General features: G+C 51.0%; 1 long non-coding RNA gene across 2 annotated transcripts in view; it reads left to right on the top strand.

The window, feature by feature from the left end:
- The first annotated feature begins 5,810 nt into the window (after positions 1-5,810).
- Positions 5,811-25,924, top strand: part of LOC125107867 (uncharacterized) — a 56,699-nt gene continuing 36,585 nt past the window's right edge. The window contains exons 1-2 of one of the 2 annotated variants that reach the window (XR_007129679.1): positions 5,811-5,844; positions 7,634-7,726. This is a non-coding gene — a long non-coding RNA (uncharacterized LOC125107867). Of the gene's footprint in view, positions 5,845-6,764; positions 7,043-7,633; positions 7,727-25,924 lie in introns of those variants that run through there. The other variant, XR_007129678.1, reaches the window with a different exon arrangement.

The following is a 25,924-nucleotide window of genomic DNA, read 5'->3' as shown; positions in this document are numbered from 1 at the left end:
AGGCCGATCTTTCCAGTTTAAATTATCTGTCCTGGCCGCACAAATTCCTGGTTGTCATTGGCTCATCCCCCTGCTAATGAAAGGAAGAGTTTTCTCTCCTCGCTTCTATGGAACAGTGAGAGATTATCAGCTTCGTTCTGCTCCTGGAGCTCGTGGACTCTCCATAAACAGCAGCGCGAGGGAGCGCGGTGGCAGGTGGAAGTTGTCGGTGCCAGCCGGCCCTGCCTGGACCCGATGGACTCCGCATTTGTGCGGGGAGGAGCCCAGGGATGGGAGACAGCGGCTCACCAGGCGCGTGGTGGGCACAGGAGAGAGCTGAGCTTGGCAACTCAAGACAACAGAGCATTCCAGTTAGCGACCAGGGGGCCAGCTGGGCTTTATAACTGCAGGTGTCTCAGAAAGTAGGAGTCAACCCCAAGGAGGTGAGTGGCATGAAGCGAGGTGTGAGTGATGGGGGCAGGGAGGCAGTTCAAGGCTAAGTGTAGGTGAGCTCCTCTAGCTGGGGGAGTCTCCAAGAGGCCAATAGGGTGTGCCGAGGAAAAGAGAAGTAGAAAGGGCTCCAACAGTTTCCCACTCAAGGAATGTGTTAGTTCTCTAGGGCCAAGTATCAGATCACCCCAAACCTCATGGCTTGAGACAACCATGAACGTGTATCATCTCACCCAGTGCAGGAGCAGCAGGTGGGGGCGCTCGGTGGCACCTGGGCAGAATGAGCCGGAGCTCCTTATCCTCAGGCATCTCTCTATGTGGTCTCCTCTCGTTGTCTTTCCGGCATGGCGTCTTCCAGGTGGTGACCCCTCCTATGTGGCAGCTCAGGGTTCCAAAGCTGTGTGTCCCCAGAGAGAGAGAGAGAGACAACTAGGAAGAAGCTGTCCCCCTTTTCTGACCTTGCCTTGGGAGACAGGCAGCCATCTCTCCTCCTGCAGTCTGTTGGGAGCAAGGGCCCCCCACTGGCCCTTCTTCACAGGAAGGGGAATCAGATGCCACCTTTTGCTGGGGGGCGTATTTAAGAAATTTCTGGCATGTTTCATTACTGCACAGAAGCCTGTGACATAGTCTGGGGTCCTCCTAGGCATGTCCGGGTCAATGGAAAGTCTCTCGGTGTCTGCAGGGGCTGGAGATTGACATCGGGTGTGTGGAGGGACGAGGGGACATGTGGACAAGGAGCGTCGATTTCTTGTGTTGGAGTAGACACTGTGAAGCAGTGATCCCACAGGTACAAGACAGTGTTAGGGACGTAGGGAACTGTAGGGAACTGTAGAGACTGAGCAGGAACCAAAAAAGGGGCCTTGGCTTCAGTGTGGCTTTGATGTGTGATACAGCAGCGGAGAAGGTCTGTCCTGGGAAGACGGTGGTACCCTAGACCCGCGGCAGCCACCAGCTGTCTCCATGACTGTTAAAGCCATTGGTAAGCGAGGCCTGGCGCCACCAGACCCTCATGCTACTGACACCCGTGTGAATGGCACATGGGGTTCCATGGCGGAAATTAGACTGTGGATAATTGTTTTGTTAGAGGGGAATTGGGAGGCTTAGCGCGTTCAAATATATTTCCGAGCAGTATTTGGAAGCCTCGTGGAAGGACACTTTGGCCTGGTGCCAGCTAATTAGGAAAAGCCATTGTGGACCTCTCTAGAATGAGCCCAGGGAAGGATAAACAGAGTGGCTGTTGCTGGTGCGTCGGCGTCCCCCAGCGTAGCTCGCAGTCTCCTTACTTTGATCGACTTCACTCTGCTCACGGACATTTGCCGAAGACCACCGTGTCCCAGCGTGCTAGGCCATTGCCAAAGCATCGTAGCACTAACGGCTGGGGTTCCTATCAGCTGCTGCTGAATGAGGAGGAACCTGACCGTCACCACAAGCGATCCCCTGGACAGTTTGGCATTGTCTGCAGATGGCTCCAGACATCACCACTGCGGGGCGACCCAGGTTGGCAGAGACCCACCGACACTGGGGATTCTCCACATTGGGGTCCAGGTCTGGCATTATGACTTGCCATAAGGCCGGACCCCGGACAAGCATTTCTTAGTGTGGGATCGGTGGGATGTGGTCAGGCAAATAGTGCATGTGCTCTGCAGAAATAAGTTAATTAGTCAACAATAAATGGAGAGAGAAAGAGAAAGTGAGCAAATAAATTTGGAAAGGTGGCCTCAAGAAAGGGAACGTTTGCTTCTTTTGAAACCAGATCTTCCAGAGCCTTTTATGCATTGTGACTGCCCAAAAAGAGATCTAGCATTTTCCACACCTCACTTGACCAGCGGAACCATCTGCTTGTGACCACCTTGGGTGACTTAGTCGGCAAGCGATGACGTCGGGATGTGCTTCCTACACCAGAGCTGCTTCGAGGGTAGCCCCGGACCGGTGGTCTGCAGCAAGGGGAAGCTTTTAGCCTCTGTTCTAGCAATTGCACAGAGTAATTTGTATTTGCCTGTTGAGCCTGATAACGTCACGGGGCTTTTATTTTATATTTCTTTGTTTTATTAATTTTATGTTCCTAGTAGTTAGGTTTTTAGGGTTCTTGACAGAAAACATCCATCTGCAACACACTGAAAATGTGCAAAAATAGCCCTCGTCCTCATAATCTGAGAGCATCCCCACCAGCATCTAGATCTTTCCGGCACCACACCAAGAGCGCAAAGGTGATCCCAAATGGAATCTGGACTACCTCCTAGCATCCCCTGTCACTGCCCATTGTGGCCCGTCCGCCCCGTGGCCCAGAACAGGAGCCCTGGTGTGTGCCCCATCAGAAGAGAAGTTCAGGAGGTGCCAGAAGGAGGCGTGCGGCTCCGCTCACGTGCCGGTCGGCCTCCCACCTTGGGAATATTGCTGATAGCTCTTTGAAAACTTAAGAAACTATGACAGGCTTTCAGGAATAGTAACTTCCCACCACAGCACGGAGGCATGGGAGGATTTAAGCAGCTCGCTTTAAACAATGCTTGGCTTTTGTTCTCCCTAATCGTGCTGGTCATGTGGGTTTTTTCCACAGCTTTCTGAAGTGTTCTCCAATAGAGGACTTCAGGCTTTTAAAAACAGTAATTTTGGTAACAATGGTAATTACTGTAATTGGAGTTCTTTAAGGGTAGATCCTTCTCGCCCACCTCCTCTTAAGACGTGAAGCGTGCTGTCACCCATCACGTCACTCCAAACCAGCACCCTGTTCTTTCCTCTTTAGAGCTATTAACGGGCATGGTAGGAAGGGAGTCAAAAAAACCTTCCAGAACGCACTATTTTTTAGTCTAGAATAATTACAAGTAATTTTTCCCTTGTTTCCAGGTAGGGGGAGATAATCAGCTTTATGTGTGGAAAATACACACATTAACTATGACTGGGCTCCCCAGTTAGGCTTTCACAGAAGATTAGGACTCTCAATGCCCCACTGGGCTCCATTTCATCAAGAAAGACTGCCACAATCTGTTGGGCTGTCATGTTTCTGGGAGCCTTGTGTGGTTATTAGGTGACATTAGGTAGCCCTGCATAAGGTCTTTTTCCACAAATAGTCACACTCTTTAGAATAGTTCTTTGAGCTGTTTGACATACAATAGGGAAGCAAGCAATGTATGATAACCTTCCCTTTCCATAGGAGACAGGTGAAGGGCAGCAGAACCTTCCGGAAGGAACCCCATGGCTGTGGCGTCAGGGAGCTCGCAGTGACACCCACAGGGACCAGCCTTCCTTCAGGGCCCATCTGGACAACTTCCTCTGTTCCCCACCTATCCTACGACAATGGGCCCACCCTTTGGTTCTCGAACTTCTATTTCATACATCCTGGTTGGTGTTGGGTGAAACTGCTGTGAAATGTGTCCATCACACATTCCTAGAGCAGAGGATCCCTGGGGAGTTTTGAACTTGGCCTCTGGAGCACCTTCTGGATTATGACAAGCAAAAGCAAGTAATTTGCCTTCTGTGGTTCTCACTCATTTATGTTTTTCACATCCTTTCTTTGCCCCTTGCCCACATTTTAGGGAGATAATTAATATAAATGTTTCCTTGTGCACTAGAGAAGAATGTGTATTCTATTGCTTTGGGATGGAATGTTGTGAATATATCTGTGATGTCCGTCTGGTCCAGTGTGTCATTTAGGCCTTTATTTCCTTGCTGATCTTTTGCTTTGATGATCTGTCCATTTCAGTGAGGGGGGTGTTAATGTCCCCTACTATGATTGTATTATTGTCAATGTGTTTCTTTGATTTTGTTATTAATTGGTTTATATAATTGGCTGCTCCCATGTTAGGGGCATATTTAAATAGATATTTAAAATTGCTAGATCTTCTTGTTGCACAGACCCTTTAAGTTTGATATAGTGTCCTTCCCTGTTTCTTATTATAATCTTCGGCTTAAAATCTAATTTATCTGATATAAGGATTACCACCCCAGATTTCTTTTGATGTCCATTAGCATGGTAACTTGTTTTCCACACCCTCACTTTAAATCTGGAGATGTCCTTGGGTCTAAAATGAGTTTCTTGCGGACAGCATATCAATGGGTCTTTTTTTTTTTTTTTAATCCCTAGCCGTTGGTATTGCCTCTTGTTCTTTTTTTTTTTTTGAGGTGAGTTTTTCTGCTTTTCCATTTTATCCAGATAAGAATAGATGAATGAGAGAAAAAATACTGAAAGGGTAGCAGTGACCCCAGAAAAATATACACTAACCAAATTGGAAGGGACCTGAAACAGAGGGGAGAAGAAAGGAGGGGGAAAAAAGTCATATATATATGACTGGTGAATAGAACAGAGCCACACACACTTGATTCTGGGTGTATTTTGGTCTATTAGAAGAAACTGCCTCCCAAAATTTTAAAGAAAGGAAAAACTTATATATATACAAAAAGAAGGGTAAACATGATAAAGGTATGGAATATGACTGTAAAGATGAAAATTAAAAATGATTCTAAAAAAGGAATTGATAAGAAGTTCATTGAAAAAAGCACAGGGGAAAAAAAGGAGAGAATGTGATCATCACATGTGAGAGGATGTGATCTAGGCTGGAGACTAGAACAAAGCCATGAGCTACATTTAGGGTGTATTTTGATCTATTAGAGGAAATTTTATCCCAAAAATTTTTAGGGAAAAAAAAAACCTATATGTATACAAAAAATAAGGTTAAATACAATGAAGGGATTAAAATATAACAGTGAAAATTTAAAAAGATTTTTAAAAAGTTATTGATAAGATCAAGTAGTTTAAAAAATGTTAAAATAAGAACGAGGAAAAATTTTAAAAACAGAATAAGGAAAAAATAAAATTAAAAAAAATTTAACTTTGAAAGACTTAAAGATCATGGGGAAAAAAGCCATGAATTCTAGGCGTTGCTTTCCCCTAACTCTGGAGTTCTGCAGTTCTCATTGATCCTTGAACTTGGGTTTGGCTGGGTGTTCTTGCTGATCTTCTCGGGGAGGGGCCTGTTGCCGTGATTCTCAAGTGTCTTTGCCTGAGGTGGAATTGACCCGCCCTTGCCAGGGGCCAGGCTAAGTCATCTGTGGTTTTGTTCTCACAGCTTTTGCTCCCTGAGCGCTTTCCGTGGAGTTCCGGAGGTCGGGAAGGAAGATGGCGGCCACCTAATCTCCTGCCCGGTGGAGCTGAGAGCTCGGGCCCCACTCCTCAGTGCGCCCTCGGAGAAAAGCCGTCAGTCCCTCCGATCTCCCTGGTCTCCGGGCTCACCCTGCCTGTGACCGAGTGTTTTTCTCTCTGGCACACGGTTCCGTTTGGAGTCTCCAAACCCAGCAGATTCCTGTGCTGTGCTCCCGCGCTGCTCCTCCCAGGGGAGGAAGGTGAGTCTCCCCATATCTACCACTTGTGGGGTCCCTACACAAAAAGCAGTGTCCTGACTGTGTCTCAGATCACGGTGTAAGGTAAGCCTGAGCTGAGAGCCCCTCCTCGGCTCCGTCTCTGCCGCCGGCTTCCCCGCTCTGATACTTGTGAGCTCTGCCACACTCAGACACCCCCGGTCTGTCAGTGACCCCGTGAGTCCTGAGACCACACTGTCCCTGCAAGGTCTCCAACCCCCCCACCCCCCCACCCCCACTTAGCCTCTGGAGTGATGTCCCTCAGTGGAGCAGACTCTAAAAGTTTCGATTTTGTGCTCTGTTGCTCCACCACTTGCTGGGAACCAGCCCCTCCCCCCGCAGTCTCTCTTCCCACCTATTGCCTTGGATTCACTTCTCCGCTCGTCCTACCTTCCAGAAAGTGGTTGCTTTTCTGTTCCTAGAATTGCTGCTCTTCTTCTCTTTGATCTCCTGTTGAGTGTGTAGGTGTTCAGAATGGTTTGATAACTATCTAGCTGAACTCCTGAGACCCAATGACATTTAGTCTCCTACTCCTCTGCCGTCTTGCTCCTTCCCCCTCTCTTTCTCTGTTTCTCTTTATCTTCTTTCAAGTAGGCTCCATGGCCAGCATGGAGCCCAATGCAGGGCTTGAACTCATGACCCTGAGATCAAGACCTGAGCTGAGATCAAGAGTCAGGTGCTTAACTGAGTGAGCCACCCAGGTGCCCCATACCTGCTATTTCTCAAGACTTTTAACTCAAATCATCAATATACCAAAGTGGCCTCCTATGGGGGACATGCTCTGAACACTTCACCATCCATCCTTTATCTCTATCTGTCTACATGCCTATCTGCCCACCCACCCATCCATCCATCCTCTCCACCTCTGTCTGTCTATCCGTCATTCACCAATAGCCTGCATGTCTGGGCCTTACCAGTCTGTGACCACCCCTCAGCCATACTTCATCTTTCCATGAATTCCTCAGGGGCACATTAGTCTTGGGAATTGTTAACCTTGGGTCCCCTCTGTGCCCAGATTCTCAGTCCTCCTGAGATCTCTCAGAGGTCTGATCTGGAGGTTGTGGTGGTACATACATGCTCTGTCATTGGGCCAGGCCACGCTTCCTCTTCCTCAGGCTGCTGTCCTTACCAGCAAGCCAGCTTGGGCACTTGGCACTGCACTTTAGGCATAGAACAGACTTTTCCCTTAAATTCTTCCCTCACAACAGGAACCAGACTGGGTTGACGAGCTAGGAAGAAAGAGGGGAAAGAGGGTAGAGTATAGGTAAGTGATAAGCCTACTGGATGTGGCTACTCTTAGAGTTTCTAAGTGGATCTGTCTGGGTGTCCTTTCCAGGGCTCCCCCACCTGGCTTCCAGATGGCCTTCATGGGAAGGAGGGGTCCCCCCTCCCCAGAAGGGCTTTGTGGATGTCCCTGATTCCAGCTGCTCAGATGCCCAGAAAGAAGGACTGTCTCTCTTGTCAGAGGCTGGCCTCCCTGATCCTTGTTCCCTAGCTCAAGACCAGCCCATTCCCAAGATGACTGACCCAGAAGTAGCCCTAGGTTTGAGGGATACCCCCTTGGCCTCTGGAGAGCTCCCTTGCTTTCTGGTCCCTGATGAAACTAGCCCATCGGAACATAACTATCCAACAGGAGTCTTAACTGGGCCTTAAAACTAAGCTTAGCCCCATAGCATCCACAAAGGCTAAGTGAAACAAGCCCCACCCAAACTCCTGTCCTAGCCTTCCTTCCTTCCCTTGCGGGGGAATTCTCCAACCCAGTCTGGCCTCCAGCAGACACATCACCCCACAGGCTATAGGTACAGTCACAACAACTGATTCCTCTACCCCTTACTGACCAATTTTTTTCCCCCAGGTCCAGTTCTGATTCTGCCATTTACTCTGCACAGAATGTGGAGCTTCTCAGCCTCAAACATCCACCTACAGGCCAACAGACTCAACAAGCATGGTGAGTATTTGCTTTACTCTTCGTCATCGAAGTCATGGTTTTCCTGCGAGATTGCAGCATGTGACAGCTGGGAAGGAATTCTTGAGACTTTGTATGGTGCAACTTAGTAAGTTTATTTCAGTAGTGTGGGGACAGGGCCCGTGGGCAGAAAGAGCTGCACTTTTGCTGTGTGAGGCTGGTGGTTATATACTTGGTGCTCAAGAGGGAGGGGAGGGGAAGGGCAGAGAGTATTAGATCATAAATATCTTCCTCAAATTTCTGCTCATAGAACTACCTTTGCATGATTTCTCTGCTGCTTATCAATCAGCTCAACATTAACTAGGGTTGAGATGTACAGGCAGTCACAAGACCCTTTAAGAATGTAGCAACCAGCACATATTTGATCCTTACCAGAGCTGGGCAGGCTGTAGGTCAGCCTTCTGGGCTAAGAGTGAACATTTTTCTGCTTCTATCCCTCATCAGTTTAAATGGGAATTCATTTAAGGAATTCATGTAATGGTTCCTTTCAAAACAAAGAATCAATCTGCCCCCAAAGGTGAATTCAAATTTCTTCTTTTTCTTTTTTTTTCAGAGAGGAAAAAAAATCATACCTATTTTTATTAGGTAAACACGGCTTGCCTGTTTAAAATGATTTTGAAAAGGTAGCAAACAAAACCCAAAAAACGTTCATTAGGGTCTGGGGTTCTCTTTGGGAATTCTATTCCTCTCCTTACCTTTCTATTGGCTAACAACTCATCTTTCTGCCTGAGGTGCTTGGAGACAAGTCTTTATCGATAGTGCTGCGTGGCTTACCCCAGAAACTCTCTGACCCCGTGCCCTGCTCTGACTGTGTTTGCCCTGATAACCTGTTCTTTCCTGGCCCCTTCTGGATGGGGGTGAAGGAGACCATGTCACATGTCCAGTTTTAGCTGGAGGCAGCATCAGGGGCCTGGAACCCCCTTTCCTTGGAAGCATCAGTTGGAAGGGAGCATCGTCTCTCGGCTCTCTGCTCACAGACGCTTGTTATGAGAGAGTATGTATAACTTGGAAATGAGGCCAAAAAGTGGAGGCATATCATGTCAGTGTCAGAATGAGCATCATTGGATAGGTCTGCCCAAGGATACTTAATGATCTGAGGCAGTGGTTCTCAACCCTGGGTCCCTCAGGGGACATTTGCAATGTCTAGAGACATGTTTGATTGTCACGACTGGCGCAGAGCGCGGTTTTGGGGGGTGGGGGTCACTGACAAGTAGTGCATAAGGCAGTGATGCTGCTGAATGTGCCGGAAGCCACGGAGCAGCCTCTCCCTGCATAGAATGACTCTACTCCTTGCTTTCTGTAGATTCAAGATGTCAGAAGTTCTGCGTGAACTATAGATGTTTGACTGACACAGATGAAACTAATTTCTGTTTGGTGGAAAAGATAACCCAAAGGTGGCCATTCATTACTCCGTAGGACAGGAACTGGTTTCGTATTATTTTGTATGAAGCCAGCCCTTGGACTCTAACAGTGTGTCCTTAAACTGCCCATAAACGTCAAGTTCCTCAGATACTCTGGGAACTGTATTCCTATTTTCATCATCGTTAGTTAATGAATTGAATGAAATTGTCAACATGTTTATTTCTATCCTGTAATAGTTACCTGTTGCTGGGTAACAAATTACCCCACACCATAGCGGCCAAAACCGATACTAAATGTATTATTATGATTTGGACGTAGTGCCTGTGGGGCAGGAATTGGAGAGCACTTTCATACAATTACGGGGCTTGGGTTCTCTCCTGAGGTTGCAGTGAAAGGGCCAGCCAGCCCGGGCCCTGCGGCCATCTGAAGGAGGCCAGCGGATCGGCCTGCCATGATGGCTCCCACGCACGGTGGCAAGTCTATGCTCTCTGTGGGCAGAGGCTTCAGTCTCTCACCAGGTGGGCCTGGCAGAGACCTGCTCAGGTGTCTGCATGACGTGACTGTTGCCTTCTCCCAGAGCACGGGCCCCTGGGCTCAGGTCAGTCCCATTCCAGAAGCGAAGGACAACACAGGCCTGAGAACACCAGAGGGAGGGGTCAGTAGGGGTATCTGAGAGGCAGGTGGTCACACTTGCCCTCTGTCCCACCGTGGTTCAGGGCCTTCCCATGGGCAAGATGTGCTCAGCCTCTCCCAAGGCCCCCAAACTCTCATCTTGTCCAAACCAGATCCATACTAATGAGGCTCCTTGAGCTCTCAAATCCAGTTCTCTTTGATCTGAGATTTGTGAACTAGAGACACTAGCTATCCGCCCCCTCCCACACTCAACAACAGGCAGTGATGGGACAAGCAAAGGGTGACGCTGTGGGCCTTCCTGTTCGGCCTGAATGGAAGGTGGGAATACACCCAGGTCATGGGCTCAGAGCACTTATGAAAGGAAGGCGGGCACCAGTGGGCGGCTCCAGGATACTTTCCTCGGCTCTCTGACTCACTCTGCCGGCCTCTGTTTCTCCCTCTGGGTCATCCTTCCTTTCCCTGGGGCTTCCTTTTCTCAGCCAGCTTCCCGCCTGTACAGGGTCCTGGGGCCAACGACGTCATTTCAGTGTGTGCTATCTGTGCCTTTTAGCCCAAGCTGGCCACATTCCTCCAGTGTCAATCCTCCGCAGACTTTGTGGGTCTCCAGTCTCCTCGGTGCTCATTCCATCTGGAAAAAGAGGAGCCTCAGCTGTCTTCAGAGGACAGGGCTGTTCTAGTCCCTGTCTGTGGGCCTTACTGCTATTTGTCATGTCATCCAAGCAGATGCAGACCAGTCACACTTCTGGATTCATCTTTGGATCCGATTCTCCGGACAGCACCCTGCACTTGTCTTTGGCCAGGGAGCCCTTTCTTAATTTTGACACCATTTGGCATCCAGAGAGGTCAAGAATTTCCCAAACCAGGACGGTGGCTCCCTTTTGTCCAAGGGCCCTTCCTTTAGCTCCCTCTCCCTCTGGTTTTTACCAGAAGCAGCAAGAAGGCAGATGGCGTCTCCCACTCTCGGTGTGGACCATCTCCTCAGCCAGATGACCACGGGTGTAGGATACATTTTCTATTTTCCCTATTCCTTTAGGCAGTGAGGCTGGGAGGCTTCCTGCCACCACTGCTGTTTCATCTTTGAGTTTTCTCTGTCCTTGAAGCCCTTATTGGAGGCCCCGCTCGAAGACAGTCATGCTTCTGTGGTCAGGCTTTCAAGGTCATTCAACTTTTCAGTGACGTGTCCCTCAGGGTCCTACAGGACCAGGTTCCAAACCACAAGGGAAATTTCCATGAATGTCCCCAAACTTATCTGGAACTTCTGTACCAAGAGATGAGGGGTCCTTCTTGGAAAACCTGCTCCCATTAGCTCTCTGCAAACCCCTTCCCCTCCAACCTTCTTCTGTTTTTCTTCTCTCGCTCACTTCCTCTCTCTCTCCCTCCTTCATGGGGTGGGGTGATTCGTTGGTCAGATACACTTTAGTCTTTTTGTCTTACCCAGAGACCGTAGCTCTGAAAATTTGGGGCAAGCATTGAAGCCACTGCAGGTCCTTGTATGTTGTGGAAGAGGTGGGGGTCCCTGGTCAAGGGGAGAGCAGGAGCCTTCTCACCCATGAACACGTCATGCTGTCATTCAGAGCCCGATCATGCCACCTGCCATCTAGGTGTGGTCCCAGTTCATTTCTTGACAGCCCGTATGAAGCATTTTCACTGATGAGAAGATAGAAAGGTCACAAAATTATCTCAAAGGCACACAGGTTGTCACAGAGCCAAGATTTGAAAACAAGTCTTTTGTAAAAGCCCACGACATTTCTGTCACATCCAACAGTGTGTTGTCTAAGGGGCCCCTCAGTGTTCAAAGAATGTTTGAATAGATGAAAGGGTTTCTCTGAGTCAGTTCCGCCACGTCCCCAGGTTCTGTGGTGGAAACCGCAGGTGCTGGGGGTGGGATTCAGTTAGACAGATAGAAAGACACACTGCTGTCCTCTGCAGGTGCTTACAATGGGGAAGGTCAGCTCAATGCCAGTGACTTACCAGACCCAACAGGTTGACCAGGCGTACGCTCGGGGAGTCACACGGGATCAACGCAGGTGTCCCATCTCTGCTGCGATCAGAGTGTGAGTCCAGGCATTTGTAAGGAACCTGTGACACCCAGAATACAATGGCCGCCACCACAACCGGCATCTCTCCACTCTGTCACGTGGCCCCTTGGAGTCACGTCTGTGTCACCTTCACATGTGGCAGCCAGAGAAGACTGGCACTGCCCCATCGTGGCCCTTGCTAGAAACAGTTTCCTGCTTCCTGCCCACGCCCTCCCCGCCCCATTCACAGGAGGGAGCAGCACCTGATCTCAGTCGCCGAGATCAGCCTCGGTCAGAGAAGGGCCAGCGGAGTGCGATTTGTTCATTCTCACCCTCCGCCGCTGTGGGAGGAGGCATGACAGCTCACTCGTCAGTGGCAAATAGATCTGTGAGGGCATCACTGATATTGGAGAGGCACAAATGGTCTTTGGAGTCAACCTGATCACAGTCCACATTGTGACTTTGGGCAGATGACTTAACCTCTCTGAGCCTCTGCGTCCTCATCCACCAAGTGGGATGCCAACATCTTAGCAGTGTTGTAAGGGTTAAATATCAAGCATTTGGTGCCATGTTGGACAAACTGGAGGTGTTAAAAAAATATGTTTCCTCATTTAGGAATAAAAGAAGAGGTTTTTATTTGGGAAAAAGTGGGGTTTAGGAGTAAGCAAAAAATTAGGTCATCTCAGCTTAATATAGAAAAAAACGTTGCAGGAACATGAAATTCTGTGCCTCCCCACCAAAGAGCAGTGAGGGTCCCTCCTGTGTAGTATCAGGCTGTCTGTGGGTCGTGTTGCTTGCTGAGGCCACGGTATGGACCGGATGCGTGTGTCCTGCCACCAGACTCGTATGTAGACTTTGTCATCCCAAGGTGATGGTAATAGAAGATGCAGCCTTTGGGAGGTGATTGGGTCATAAGCAGGGAGCCCTCATGATGGGATCAGTGTCCTTATAAAGAGACCCCAGAGAGCCCCGGCCCCTTGTCCTGTGAGGACAAGCATGCACGGAGCTGCCCGCGAGCCAGGAAGCGGGCTCTGACCAGAAGGACAATCTGCCTGTGGCTTGATCTTGGCCCTTCCAGCCGCAGAGGTGAATGCACGTTTTCTGCCCCCAAAACTGTCATATTTTGTTACCGCAGCTGAAGCCGACTAAGTCCACATGGCTAATTAGAACCAAGATAAAATCAGAGGTTTTTGACACACTATTCCTATGATTTCGAAGCAGTCATAGACCTTATTTTTGGGGGGAAGGGGGGAAGTTTACATTTAATTTACCATCTCTGTGCCTCCATTTCTTTACCTGGAAGGTGGAGGATTAGACTTGTCTTTAAGCCCGCCCCTCGGAGGACCTTGGGCCATCGTTCCTGGGGTGAAACGGCCTTCCTGTGGCCTCTGAGTGTTCTTTCCCTTTGCCCTAAATCGCTTATATCCACGGGACCCGGCCTGTTGTAGGCACGTAAATCAGTGCTCAGGAAAACTGCAGGGACTCCCACAGGTTCATCTTTCCTTCTGCCTTCTCTGTTTTCTGTCCTTCCGCCACCTGGCACCACTGGGACTAAAGCACAGATTTCTCTGGGCCAGACTCTGCCTCCTTCCAGGGCCTTTAATGGAACCTCTCCCCCTCCAGCTCCATCCAGCCACCTCTGTCCGGCCACCTCCCAGTCCTGGCTTCCATGCACTGTTTCTGTCCTGATAATACCTGTATTTGGGTGCTTCATTGGAAAGGTGTGCTTGCAGCTGAAAAGAAGACCCCCCCAACCCCAAACACACACACAAAACCCCAAACCCTTGACTCTGATCCTATTACAAATCATCCCTGAAGCTTTACCGAGCTTAGCCTTGCCGTGCGGTCCTGGGAAAGAAGGATGTGGCCTGGGTTTCAAGTGTCCTATCGAGATCCAGCTGGACGAATGAGTCACATTAATGCCGTCTGCCTTCAAGGGCCTCGTTGCAATTCTTTACTGGGCCTGCTCAGAGGCCCTCGGGGGAAAAGCATGTTTTCAAATCGAGGACAAAGCTTTGGGGCCTTTGCAGCTGACTCTCAATAGAGAAATCCAGCTTTCAGCGTCAGACTTTACACGTGGAAAGCGTCCCCCGCCTACACCACTGAGTGCAGAGCCCAGACAGGTGGTTCTTTCTGCCGGAAAGCAGAGTTGGGCGACTGAATGTGAACTTGGTGGTGCAGGGCACTGGGCGTCCGCGTGCCCAGACACGGATCCCTGTCCTCTCTGTCCCTGGGGCACTGTGTCTGCGGGCCTGTGGGTCCCTGGATGAGGTCATTATTTGGTTGACAGTAAATGGCATGGGTTTCGTGCTGGGGAAGAAGGGTGGGCATTGCTCTGTGGGGGGCTGCCCCTGGGGCCAGGCCACGGTGATGCCCGGTGGAGTGGCCTGCGTGTCCCTCCTCTGTGGTCTGTGGGTCTCTGTCCTCCCAGACTTGGCCACATCTCAGCGTGGCTTCAGGTTTTGTGCATGCGTGTGTTCTCTGAGCCTGCCGCCGCGGCTGGAGGCTTCATGACCTCTCCAGCTTCCGGAGCCTCTGCTCTGACGGCCGCTGTGTGTGCAAGGGACATGCCATTTGGGGAAAGGAGCCGTTTGCCTTCTGACTCGAGGATGGATGCAAGCGGAGCATTCCCTCTTCTACTTAGAGCTCGACTCCAACCTGGACATGTGCTTCCCAGGGTCGCCAAGCCCCCCGCTTACTCAGAGTCGGGGCCTCCACGCGTGCTTTCCGCAGGATCTGCTCTGCGCCAGATTCCTTCCGAGGCGTGTGTCACAGTCCTGTGCTTTTTCTCGCTGAGATAAATGGGTGGGATCCCTCCGAGAGCTACAGAAGGCCTGAGGCTGTTTGGAGGCCAATCTCCGTGCTCTCCGTGTAGGATGAGACACTCGGTAGCCTGGTCTCCTCCACGGAGAGCGGGGCTCGGGTTCGGGCGGTGGACCTTGCTGGAAGAGCTGTGGGGAGGAATCAGGGTGACTGTCACAGATATTCTAACCTGCAGGGAGCTCGGAACGTGGGGCTGTGTCCTGGCCCCTTCCTGCCTGGCTTGTTTCAAGGGATCCTGAGTCAGAAGGGGCAGGAGCGAGTGGGGACTCAGGGACCCCATTAGCAGCAGCGGAGTGAGTACGGGATCGTGGCGCAGGTCAGCATCCCAAAGCTGGGCTGGATTCTGCGGGAACCCACAAACATGGTCGAGACCAGCAACATTTTATCACCTTCTGCTCTGGGGCCTCAGGCAGGAGACCAAAGCAGGTTACACCCCAGTACATCAGCAAGGAGGAGGCAAGGGCACAATGCCCGGGTAGAGCCAACAACCTTGTCCCTCCGGAGTCTGAAAAGAGATGCACCGAGTCCAGATGGAAGAAACCACCTGGTGGTGCTCGAGGCCTGGCCCAAATTCGTCTCCCTTCTCCCTGGGAGGGAGGGAGAGAGGCAGCCCTGCCTCCTCTTCATTACCCTGTGATGCCTAGGTCCTTACAGAATCCGTGACATGAGACCTGTCAGCTCTTGTCCCCAAAACAGGTCAGAACGGACATTGACTAAGCCAAGGACGCACTTTCCGTGAGGCCCCCCAGGCCCCGCTCCTTGCGAACCCGCCTTACCCAAGAGATGTGGTGATCCCTGGACAGCATCTCCAGACACAGTGCCCCAAACAGCAGCCGCCCCTCCCATTTTCGTTTTGCCAGAAAACCTGAGGACCCAGCAAATGAGATCTCTGGTTTCAGTCAGTCCCTCATCTGTCAGCCCCGAGTCCGTCCTGCTTTGTCCTGCTGGGAGCCCTGGAGCTGGACCCTGTCAGCGTTTCTCCTTTGCCAGTGGAGGAAGGCTGTCGTTCTAGCAAGTTCTTCTTGCTGGGTCTCCCCACCAGCCTGGTGTCTCTGATGGGGTCCCAGGCTCGGGATTGGGTGGCCCCCGTCCTGCTCCGTGTTCCCTTGTGCCCAGTCTCCCTCTGCCACAACGTCATCCCACTCCTGCTTCCGCCCCCTTCTGGGCCCCTTTGGGTCCCCTTCCGGCCTTTCCATAGTTTCAGGTCACAATTCTTTATCTTAAATGTCCCCATGCAAGTACCCAGGGCAGTCTGTTTCTTCTGCGGATGCCTCCCTTTCCTGCAGAAAAATGAAAGTGGCCCAAATCAATCCTTCTTCGTTCCTAATGCCTTAAAGAAATGAAGCCCTCAGAGAAACTGAGAGAAACTTCTCTGTTATCACCTATGGGGTGTGTGAGTATACGGACTGTTTAGACTCCGGTGTGTGTGGTGGGGGTGACCCAGGAAGGACCTTTCTGCTGGGGGGAAGGCCAGCGTCTCGTGGCGGCTGAGGTGGAGTGCAGCCGTCCCAGGCGCCGTGGCATGGGGGAAGGAATGCCCTCCCCTCTCGTTCTGTTTCTGTCCCTCATTCAGGACAGCCCCCCCTTCAACGGCACACTTAGTTCTATGAGCCAGTAAATTCCTTCCTTCCTCTCTCCTTCTGTCCTTCCCTCTTTCCTCCCTCCTCCCCTCCTCTCCCCTGCACTCCCTTCCTCCCTCCCTCCCTCCTTTCCTTCCTTCCTCACCTTTCAGTCCTTTTTTAAGTTGGGGTGAAATTCACAGACCATGAAATTAACGATTTCCAAGTGAACAACCCTTGGCATTTAGCTCATTCACCATGGTGTACAACTGCCACCTGTGTCTCGTTCCGGAACGTGCTGTCACCTCAAAAGGAGACCTCAGAGCCGTGGAGCAGCCACTCCTCATGCCCCCCGCCCCCCAGCCCCTCACAACCCCCAGCCCACCTTCTGTCTCTATGGGTTTGCCGATTCTGGGTGCTTCATATGAATGCAGCCATACAACACGTGACCTTTGTGTCTCTTGAATACTTCCCCCTTGAAAACTTGATGTGTTCAAGGCTTACCCACATTGTTGTCGGTGTGACAGATGGTTGGGTTGTTTCTCCCATTTGGCTATTGTGAATAACGCCGCCGTGAACATCTGTACAGATGTATTTATCTGAGCACACGTTGTTAATTCTCTTGGGTATATGCCTAGGAGCAGAATTCTTGGTTCATATGGAAACTCCATGTTTAACTTTTTGAGGGAATCACCAAACCGTTTTTCATGGTGAAAATGGGTTTTCATAACTCTAAGTCTAGAGTCTTGACCAAAAAACCCCACAATATATCAGTCTTTGGTCTTAAATGGTGACTTAGTCTGTTTGGGCTGCTCTAACAAAACACCACAGACTGGGTGGCTTTCGAAGAACAGACATGTATTTTTCCCAGGTGTGGGGACTGGGAATCAAAGGTTAAGGAGCTGGCATGGTTGGGGGAGGGTCTCTTCAAGGTCATAGGCTTCCTAGCTCCATCTCTTTTGTCAGGGTGCGAAGCCCCCTCCAAAACTCCCGTCTCCTCATACCATCACACCGGTCATTAGATTTCAGATATGCGTTCAGGGGACACACACTCAGAGCACGACCATCAGAGCTGCAGGGGTCACTGAGGGACTGGGAACCGAGAAGTGACAAGGTCCTATCTGGGCTTCCAATGTGGGCTCTCGCTACGCTGTGGTGGGCAGAGAAGCAGAGCCGCAGGGAGATAGGTACAGAGAAAGCTGTTTAGGATCCAAATCCCTGGGTCAGATTGGAACATTTCACAGTCCCATCCACCCAACCTGACTTTCCTTGAATTTGTCCTACAAAGGGGAGGTGGTGGAGAGTGGAGGAGGGTGCAGATTCTGCTCCTTCTGCCTCAGATGCCTTCAGAAAGCAGGGTTAATGGGAGCATGCCAAGCGTGCTGTGTCTCGTTCAGAACTTGTCGAGTTGCAAGCAACAGAAAGCCGCCGTCAATGGCCTGAGCACATACAGGTTTATTGTTCCCCCATAACCGGAGGTTCAGAGGTGGGCGTCGGCTGCCATGAGCCCTGCTAATCTGCAATGCTTACCCAAGGTCTTTCTTTGCCTTGTGGTTGCAAGATCGATGCTATAGCCCCAGACATCATGTTTGTGTTCAAGGCAGAAGGAAGGGACGTAAAGAGTAGAACCCACCGAGTCTGTCCCTTTAACAGGAAAAGTAGGAGTTTTCCCAAAAACGTTCTCAACCTACTTTCGTTCTCAACTCATCGGCTAGAAGTGGATCATGGGGCCACCCACGGCTGGGAGAGAAGCCGGAGCACTGAGGAACAGGATTGTCGTGGTTTCGGATCTGGTGCTGGGCATGTGGCCACCACGGACACCGAGGAAGGAAGGGGTGAGGAGGAAAGTTGGGGCGGGGGCAACCGAAAGGCGGCTTTGTCTGGGCTTGTTTTTTTTTTTTTTTTTAAGATTTTATTTATTTATTTGACAGAGATCACAAGCAGGCAGAGAGGCAGGCAGAGAGAGAGGAGGAAGCAGGCTCCCTGCTGAGCAGAGAGCCTGATGCGGGGCTCGATCCCAGGACCCTGAGATCATGACCTGAGCCGAAGGCAGCGGGTTAACCCACTGAGCCACCCAGGCACCCCTGGGCTTGTTTTTGAGAGTCGCATCTCCAGGCAGAATGTTTTAGATTGAGATCAGTGTACAACCGAGTCTCCACACCGGCTGTGTTCTGTAGATGATGTCGTTTCTGCAGGTGACACCGAGCGGCCCGGTGGTTTGACCTCCGTTGCCAGTTTAGGGGAAACTGCTGAATCCCCTCTACTTACCAGCTGTTCTGCTCAGAATGTGCGAGTATTTAGGAAGGAAATAAAGCAGATCAGTCTGAGGCTTCAGGAGGAAGTTGAAGGTATGAAGGAGGGAAGTCCTTCATTAACAAAGGAAAGCTTTTCAGTCCCAGGAAGGGTTCGTTAGCGAGCCCAGGGACCAGTGGGGTTGCCCATAGTAACCAACGTGAACTTTCTATCCCCTCGGGATGGCGGCGGAGCTGATGGTGAAGAGGGTATTGGCACGATTCCCTATAGATTTCTTCTTTAATTACACGTAGGGGGAGCAGACCAAGGCCAGGGGATCAGAGCCCACTGCGGACAGCCTCCGGCAAAGCTCTGACTGATTCTTACCCAGGGAGGCAACGATGGAGGCTTCTTTCCCTGGAGGCCACTGGAGAGAGACCTGGGACAGGCCACTGTTGCTGATATTTCTAATTCTAAAAAAAAAAAAAAAAATAGGCCAGAAAGATTTTTCAACCCAAGACAAAGTTAGGCAGTGGTTTATGAGAGCTAGAGTTTTCAGTGACATCACGTTGTTCTTATAAATAAAACCTATGGTAAGTTTAAAACAGTATATACGCTCTGGGGGTGTCTGGGGGTAAAGAACAACTTTCACTGGCTCCTAGGCTTTGTCATCTCTCAGCTTTTCTGGATGGAAGGGTGCTTTCCCCGGGGCCCGCCAGGCCACGGAGCAGCCAGGAGGCTCACGGGAGGGTCCACGGCAAACCACTGTGGCCCCTCGGGGGTGGTGTGGACCGGATGCATCTCCTTTTTAGTGATGGAAAAGACACGAAAGCCAACTTGCACCTGGGATTCTGATTTCTGTTTTCCTGACGTCCCCCCCCTCGTGTGACTAGATGCTGACTGGTGGCTCCGTACTCTTCAGCAGGACAGGTGCAAACCTCGTTCCTGGGCAGCTGTGGAAATGGTCCCTTCAGGAGCGAAGTGGCCACTTGTGGCAGGGGGAAGCCCGGCACTGACCGGGTGGGGGAGAGGGGAGATGGAGCTGAGGAAGCCAGAGGCAGGCTTCCTCCGGCTGGGGCCGCGAGGGGGGCTGACTTCCCACTCCCTGCAAGGGCAACAGGCAAAAATCAACGCTGAGGCATTTGCGAAGGGAAGAGAAGTGGGTCCTGCCCACGGTTTGGCTCAAGGTCGTGGTGCTCTTATATCAGGAACCTAATTGGATCTTTTCCTCTTATGTCCAATTTGCCTTTTTGGGGGTCTGTCCAGAAGGCTCTGTTTTCCTACTGGTTCTTGTTCAGGCCCATTGACTTCTTTGATGGACTCACCATAGAGTGCTCGGAAGCCGGGTCGCCGCCGTCCCTCCTGGGTGGGTTCAGGTGTGTAACCGCACGCTTCCCACCCCGTGCCTCCCACCCTGACCCTGGAGCAGAAGGTCTGTGTGCCAACGTGTGTGGTTACATGTACACACATGCATGTATCTGTGTCTATGGAGAGAAGTATGTGTGTGCATGAAATTTGCTTATATTTATAAGAAGTAATGATAAAGTCCAGACTGCAGAAGTGCCGGGGACAGGGAGAAAAGCTGGGTTCCTCGGGTAGGGCTGCCCATGGGTCTGGATGAGGGCACCCCTGCTCTGGCCTGTCTCTAGCCATCTGTCCCACCGGTCCCCTGAGGTAAGGGGTCTGCAGGGCACAGGAGAGCAGTGGAGTTGACACCTTCCCTTCTAGGTCCTGGAACTCAAATTTCCTACCTCCGTGGCTCCAAGCCCACTCGGAGGGCCCATCCCAGGTCCCTCCACCCATGGGCAAACAGCACCTCAGGGACACATGCCTTGCCACCTGAGGGCTGGCCCGGGCCCGACACACCCACAGGTGTGTGTGCAAGTCCTCATGTGGGATGGAGGGCATGAGAGATGGGAAGAGTCGGGGGAAAGTTGGGGCAGGCTCTCCCCAGGCCACCTGTTCCAGCGCCGAACTCTGAACCAAGAATTCTGAGTGGGGAATCGGTCTCCCTGTCCATGGAAAGAAACACTGTCTAAGTAGGGGAAGAGGATGTACTCCATTTAAGAATTTGGCAACTTGCTTTATAACTTGAACTACCTATGTAATAGGGACCTCTATTACCTTGTCCCAGGTCCCCCAAGTGTTACGGGCAGTCTACTAAATTCACCTTGCTTGGTTCATTTGACTTTGGAATCATGTAGATATTTTACATAACATGAACTGAGATTTCATTTATGAAACTAATTTTATTAAGAAGAAGGCAAAGCGAAACAAGGGAGCTGCACTGGGTTTTGAACCGGTGGCGTTAGAGAGGAACTAGTTCAACAGGAGTTAACTCCACATCCCACATTGGGCTGCGTTCTGAGAACCAAAGAACTGTAAAACGTTTTTTAAAAACTATATTCATGGACTCTATTGTCTGTGCTAATATTGGGCATTTTTATTCTGAGACTTTAGTGTGTACGCCATGGAGTGGAGACGCTGAGGTCTTTGTGGGTGCCACTGAGGGAGACAGGACAATTTGCTCCAGAAGGAAGGGCACAGGCACACTTAGTGATGTAAATAAAAACCCCATAATCCTGAATTTGAATTGGAAGTTTTCACATGAACTCGTGTATTTCATTTTTTAAGATTTTATTTATTTATTTGAGAAAGAGAGATTGAGAGAACGAGTTGGAGGAGGGGCAGAGGGAGAAGCAGACCCCCCCGCCAGCCCCCTTTTGTTCCTTTTCACATAGGTTTCTTGGGGGCATCTGGAACGGCAAGTCTGAGTGGAAAGCAACGCCCTTCCTCTGACTGGTGCTTCCAGACTGGATCCTGTGAGCTGGCTTGAGAAGCTTCCAGAAGACGTCTTTGAGAAGAGCTCTGAGCTTGCCTCGGGAGATAGTGCTGTGGGGTACAGAGGCAGCTGGCTTTTCCAGTCAATCTGGATTGCAGGCCACAGGCAGAGTGGCCTTTGCTTAGCGGAGCTATCCCCTTAGCAGAGCTGTCCCTCTCCCTCTTTGCTTGCAGACATACCCAACTTAATGTCTCTCCGTATAGCGCCTTGCTAAATGAAGCAAGGAACAGTCCCACCCATTTGAAAAGTTACTTTTCCTAGAACTGCAGGCTCCTGAGGTACCCGGTCCACCTTCTGAGTTATCGGAGGCAACTGATTTGCCAAGTATCTTGCCGTCTAATCTCACAGATCAGCAGCTCTCTGGCCTGTACGGTGACTTTCTCTCTGCCTGCTGCCCGGCTGCTAACACTGTCTGACCTCAGGATTGAACTTGACTCATTCCATCCCATCTGCGTTCCAGCCCAGACGTAGGCAGAAGAGAAGGAAGTGGAGTGCAAAGAATTTCCCTGTGAAAATAACCTGTAACTTGCACAAACCATTCTGTCCACAGTCCACTGGTCAAAATGTAGCCGTACAGTCCCACGCACATGCACAAGAGCCCGGGAAATGTCACTTCTAAATGAGAGGCCATTTGTCCAGCCACATTAAGGGGAGGGGTTCTGCTATTAAAAGGACAAAGGGCCAAATAGATCCTGGGGTACAATAGACCTTTCTGCCACACCTAGCCTGCCCTTGGAATTAGAGCTCGCCCTGGGGTGTTTTTCCTTAAATCTGTGCTGCCCAGGATGGACATTTTCTGCCGCTCAGCATCTTGTCACACAGCTCCTGGTTTAACTCACACCAGGGGGAGGGGTGTGAGTCGGGTGGTGTCCTCTCTTCCAGATGGCCAGTTGACGGGACCATGCCGGTGGGGACCTCGAAAAGCCAAGGAGCACGGCGGATCACCAGCACAGCAGCAGAGGCTGTCGGAGAGGAGAGGCCTGGGAAGGGCTTCGCTCGCTGCTCTCAGAAGGAGCCGGCCCTTGATCTTGGCCTTTGCCTTCTAGAACTGGGACACAGTAGGTTGTCCTGTGGACCTGCTTCAGTCCCGGAGCTCCTTATGGCAGCCTTAGCCAACAGCTACACTCTGCTCTCCGTGGAGTCCCCGCCGTGTTGGGCTCCGTCCCATCTTGGTAAGGGAGCGAGGGCTTCCGTCTGCCCGTCAGTGGGGGGCGTCCGGGCTCCCACCCACCAGGAAAAAAGGAATCAAATAGTCTTCTAAAAGATGATTTTTAATTTCTTCATATAATTTTAACTGGTAGATAAACACCACAATCTTTACCCATGTGCCAGCTGTCGATGTATTTCCTGGTGGGGCCAGATTCACCCTCAGAACCTGCGTGGTGACAAGGAGTGGCCCTCCAGCGTTTCTCCTTTGTCGTGAGTGCAATGCTAAGCGTCGCCATAGAGGCCGGGAGGGGGACGTCGCAGGAAGATATCAGCCACTCTTCCATCACTGCTTGATAATTTGTCATATTCAACTTCCCTTGCCCCATTATTGTGTGGTTTCTGTCTCCTCATTGGACCCAGACTGAGACACCTGGCAAGGACCAAGCTTTAAGCATGATTTCTGCCACTTTTTAATTTGAAGTTGGGCACCAGGAAAGGATAGTGCGAAGGACATATTTATTCAAACAGCAAATGTTTACTGAGCAGATCTACTACGACAGCTGGGCCCCAGAGATGGGCTGTCAGAGAACAGTAACGTTTACTAAACCCCTGGTATGAGCGCTAACTCCTTAATTGTCACCAGTACCAGGCCCAGGTGGCAAGGCGAGCACCCCTGCACACGTGGCTAAGGTCACTGCTCGAGGGTCCAGAGTCAGTGGGAGACGGGCTCCCGTGGAATTCACACGTGGCCGTGCGTCTCTGCCCACGGCTCCTGCTGCCCCGCGAAGACGGGACAAGTGTGATGGTGGAGGCCTCCTTCACCCGAGGACCTCCAGCCCCAGGACTGGAGAAAAGAGAGGATTCGGAGCAGAGAAAATGAAAGTCTCAGAGAATTTAGAAACAGAGCTCATGAGGGAAATCGAGAGGATCGTGAGCCTAGAAGTTTCCGTGGCCATGGCCGTTGATTCTCCCCAGAGGAGTGGAGGCTTTCCCTGAAGAGATGTAGAAAGAGAGGCTGAGGCAGCCCAAGCACGTGGGACAGGGATCCTGCATCCGCAATTCCTGAGGTCACCTTGATTTTTTATTTTTCTACCCTTTTCAATGAACAACCTCATAGAATTTAGTGTTTGTACTTTCGTGTGACTCTTTCTGTAAAAACCTTCACAATGTGGGCACAACATAGTCGTCGTTCTGGGTTTGGGAGCAGCTCACCGTCTGCGACCACCCAGGAGCAAGGCAGTTTTTCTGAGACTAGACCAGTTCTGCACAGACAAGAGACGAACCCTCCCATGGCCATTTTCCCCGCTTGGAGAGAGTAAGCCTGGGCCTGAGGAAGGAGAGAGGAAACCCTCACGGCAATGAGGCAGGAATGGAGCGCAGGAGGGTCTGGGGGGATGAAGGCGAGACCAGAGCCTGGAACCCCCATGTCTCCACGGACTCTGCCCTGGCCATGTCCACATGCGGGACCCTCACAAACCTCCCTGAGCATACATTAAGTGAAAAAAAGCAAATTACAAAAGTGAATAGTACAATGGAACCCTAAATTTATGAAACAGAGGAAGAAAAAGAGAAAAGCTCTTCATTTCACAGGAAAAGATTCCTGGACTTCTCTTCCTTCCTCCCACTGCTTATCAACCCCCCTCCTACCCCTTCCCGTCATCTGGTTAGAATGCTAACGTCAGAAGCAGGTGGGCCAGGGACGGCCACCTCGCATAATGGAGAATGGAGGGTTTTAATTTGTTTTCTGTCAACTGCCTCATCCCTCACCCAGAAGGAGTTGGGAAGAAGGTGCAGGGAGATTACTACTGAGCTGCATCCAGTTGCAACCAACAAAGACCTACGGGCACTTTCCCTGTCTTTTCTGCTCTCAGAAGTCCCCCTTGATCCTGGACTGGCCTTTCCTCAGACCCAGAAGGACCAGAGAGACTTTGTACACTGGCTTCAGGGAGGGTGTGAGAAGGCAGGATTCTCCTTGTTATGTAGATCATTGTGCATCTGCGTTCTTGTGGGAGAAAAAGCAGCCCATGGTCAACATTGCTGGTTAGACCGTGTTTAAAGGGGTTCCTTGCTGCCCTGCTCCTCAGTCCCTGTGCGCTCTGGGAATCTCTCTGTGGCTTGCAGCGGGTCCCGGCTTTTGTTTTAATTCATGTGTTTGTTTGGCAGAACACAGTTTGGAAAATGCTGCAGCTGAAAAACAGGAAAAACGCCTACATTCAGTTTTAAAGCTTTAAATGTTAAAATGCGTTTGATCTCACAACATCTTTTCTTATACCAGTGACTGGCTTCTGTTACAAAGCATTTGCTCATGAAAATAGCCCTGCATGTATATACATATACACACATCTGTACACATGTGCACACACATAACACGACACATGGGGGCACGCACACACACATGCACACATGCACACAGATGTAATAGGTGTGCACACATAGGTGTATGTACATGGATAAGCATGGACTGATACTGGAGGGTTCGGTGATGTCACCGCCGCAGCTCTCGCCTCCTGGGCTGAAATTCTGGGTGGGGGCATCCATCTGTGTGGTTCTCGCCACCATTTCTATGGTTATTTATTCCTTGGTATTAAGGCAGGAGTAACCGTGAAATGCCTTCTATTGTGTTTCCGCCGTGGCATTTAAAGCCATCTGCCGGGTGCCGCTCTGAAGGCGAGCTCCCACGTGCCCCCCGTCAAGGTGACTACCCAGAGGATGCCCCCCACGTCAGATTTCTTGATGAGGCAGCGTCAACGCAAATGTCAGCAGGGAAGGTCCTCTGACCCACTAATGGGCTGTGTCCTGATTCAGCAGGACCTGCTTTCCTTTCAAGGGTCACTCTGCTGTTTTCTCAGCTGCCGAAGCCCTGACCCTCTCTGACAATGATTACTTCATGTCAAAAGGGCGCCGTGCTGAGCTGTCTAAATCTGACGGGAAAAGATAGAGCAGCCCCCATCAAACTCTGGGCCGCAAGGCTCCAGTGGCGGGTTAAAGGTTCTGGAATGTTCTGTGGGAAGGCATAACAGCCTTTCCTGTGCTAGCCTCCTAAATAGGATCTCAACGGACTGTGGCATTCCTTTTTTGGAGCAGAGGCCTCGGGCTGTGGCACCGACTTGGGGCCCGGGTCCATGCACTGAAAATGGGATGAGAAGGACGGCCGGGGGCTGTCGGCTAACCATCTGCAGGGCAAGTAAGCTGAATCTTCTGGAATCTGTTCCAAGAGGCAGTGGAGAGGGTGCTCTCTTGTCTAAGGAGAAATGACCTATTTAAAACCCCAGAGGTGCTGCTGAGTTTGCACAGGGGTAGCCGACACCATCGCTTGCCACCTCCCGCCACGTCCCAGGCTGTTGCTTGCAGGCTGCTGACAGTGTGCTCTGGGCTGCACTGGGCCCGCTTGGAAGGAGTAATTTGTCCCTGAGACAGACGGAGAATGATGGAGGGTAGCTCATAGCTGGGGCTCCCGCCCCGAAGGGACCCTGGGAAAAGTCACCAAGCTGGGAGGGCCTGGTTCCAGGTGGCACATCCTCAGGCAGAAGCTGGTTGAGCGTCAGGTTATAACTTCCAAGCT

The sequence above is a fragment of the Lutra lutra genome, chromosome 8, assembly GCF_902655055.1.
Source record: "Lutra lutra chromosome 8, mLutLut1.2, whole genome shotgun sequence".
Classification (NCBI taxonomy): domain Eukaryota; kingdom Metazoa; phylum Chordata; class Mammalia; order Carnivora; family Mustelidae; genus Lutra; species Lutra lutra.
The sequence above is the reverse complement of the archived record's forward strand: the minus strand, read 5'-3'. Positions and strand labels throughout refer to the sequence as shown.